Source organism: Pieris rapae, chromosome 10, assembly GCF_905147795.1.
Source record: "Pieris rapae chromosome 10, ilPieRapa1.1, whole genome shotgun sequence".
Lineage (NCBI taxonomy): Eukaryota > Metazoa > Arthropoda > Insecta > Lepidoptera > Pieridae > Pieris > Pieris rapae.
In genome coordinates this window covers 4,238,874-4,241,328 of record NC_059518.1, presented here as the reverse complement: position 1 = coordinate 4,241,328, position 2,455 = coordinate 4,238,874, and the positions used below count along the sequence as shown (strand labels likewise).

At 34.0% G+C, this 2,455-nt stretch overlaps 1 pseudogene; it reads left to right on the top strand.

Moving 5' to 3' along the window:
- The first annotated feature begins 402 nt into the window (after positions 1 to 402).
- LOC123689533 lies at positions 403 to 521 on the top strand (annotated as a pseudogene).
- Positions 522 to 2,455: the final 1,934 nt, after the last annotated feature.

Genomic DNA, 2,455 nt, shown 5'->3' with positions numbered 1-2,455 from the left:
TCGTGATAGATTTGTATAATAAAAATTGTAAATTAAACGTATACGAAATAGGCGATAAAATGAGGATATCAGTCACGTACGAACCGCCCTAAAGCTGGGTATAATTTCGATTCATAATTCCTTATCTACCTACTTATTATTGGAATAGCCGATTAGTCATATCCGCTTATAAATTAAATTTATCATAATGATAGTACTGTGTACTTATAGTCTTATTTTTATACACGTTATCTTAAGATTGGTTCATATAACTCTAGCTTTGTTTTGAAAAAAAAAGAAACGGATTATAGTACCTTTACTATAGCATAAAACTTAATTTAAAAAAAATAAATAATTACGCTTAATACATTAATTCTACTATTAAATGATAAAGTTTAGTAAGAGCAAGACACCACAGAATACGCCAACGTTCATACTAAGTTGAATGCACTGGTTCTCGTCCGATCACTGAGGTTACGCAACGTCGGGCGCGGTTAGTACTTAGATGGGTGCCCGCTTGGGAACACCGCGTGATGTTGGCTTTTTTTGCCTTTTATAACTTTATTTTTTTATATATGTATAATATGGTGTCTTCATCTGACGCTATAATTGGAGTCACAAAGTGCTTATAGTGCTCTCTATAATTTGGCCTTCACACAATAAACTGAAGACAAGCCTTCGTAATATTTCCCCCTAAATTATTAATGAAAGCATGAAAAACCACATCATTTTATCAAGCTTTGAAATGCATCCGTGTACAATTTCGTTTAATGGCACTAAAGGCAAATCTAATTTGTTCAGCTGATTAGCCGAGTTGCACAAAGCTATTTTGTTAAGTTTATTGCCTGTTTGCATGTTAGGGTTAGGATGCAATTATTTTTATTGCTTACATTCCAATTACCGTTTACAAATACTGATTTAATTCAAATATTTTCTTAGCATGTTTTCAAGCACTGTTTTTTGGTTACTAAGGTACTAAGTATAGTGTATAATGTCAATTCTTTCTATGTGCGCATTTAACATATTTTGCTCGAACGGTGAAGGAAATCATCGTGAGGATACCGACATGTCTCAGACCCAAAAAAGTCGACGACGTGTGTCAGGCACTGGAGACTGATCACCTAGTTTCCTATTAGATTTAAAAATTATCATGAAACAGATTCAGAAATCTGAGGCCAGGTCCTAAAGAGATTGTAGTGCGATTGATTGTATTACATATGTCATGTCATTTATGTCTCATGTAAGTAAACTTTGTTATTTTCTTTCATCTTAATTCCGTATAATTTCATCAGGAGACATGTAGATGTAAATCAACTATTTAACTAAACTAGACCTAAAACTACGCAAGTAGAATGATGAGTACATATTCTATAATATAATTAATATCCTAGTAAACATTATAACCTACAGAATCGTGCAGAGCGGCAACAAAGTATTGACATTATGTTTTTGCTAAGACTTTATTGATTAAGCTATAAGCTGGCCCAGGGTATTTTTATAGCCATAATGAACGCGGTGTCTGCAAAGGAGTAATACTAGCTAATAGCTGCTATACAATTACTGAATGTTTCAAAGTATAATTAAGTCTATGCTCGTTGTGTTTTATGTCAAGTAAAATATATGTGGTCAAAGTCAAAAAAAAATCATCATCAAAAATCATTTATTCATATAAGTAGGTAATTCCACCCGTATCATCTCGACGTCCGCCGTTCCACAGAACAGGGTGCAAACGGGCAGGAGGCTCACCTGATGTTAAGTGATATTGCATTCTAGATACCGCAGGAAGAATAAAATAAAAATAGTAAAAAAAATGTGCAACTGTATAAATACTTCGAATTAAAAGAACTAAGGATTGGGCTGGCGCAATGTTCAAGCGTTTTGATGACATACTCTTCAGTTCGAAATACGAAACTTTAATAAATAAAAATAAATAAATAAAATAAATACAAATAGTAATGCAGTTCACGAAGTGTTTCTGAACAGTGACGTAACTATACCAACTGATACCTACTGGCAAATTCCTTTGCTAGAGCCCTATTAGTAAAATCGTCACGTTATACTCAGTTTAATATGAAACTTTACGATTTTCAGAGTACTCAATTATACGTTGTATATGTCCCACTAATGGACATAGGCCTCCCTCTTAGACGAGAGGGAATGGTTTGTAGCCCCCACGCTAGCTCAATGCGTATGCGTAGCCTTCACATTCATCCATAGAAATATGTCTCTTGGGCAGGGGCCCTGTTTCCGTACCAACTTTTTTCTCTATCTCATAAAACTTTTGAGTTTGTCTTTAAAAAAACTAGAAAAGGCTTGGACGTGACTCATGAGTCTAGAAATAGTCAATATTTCAATACATTGTCAATATTTTTTTATAATCCAACAGTGCTGTATAAATTGACCATCCAATTCCACTTATATTAAGCCTGGAAATGCCTAATCCAATCAACTCAATCAATCGCGATACGTATAATGA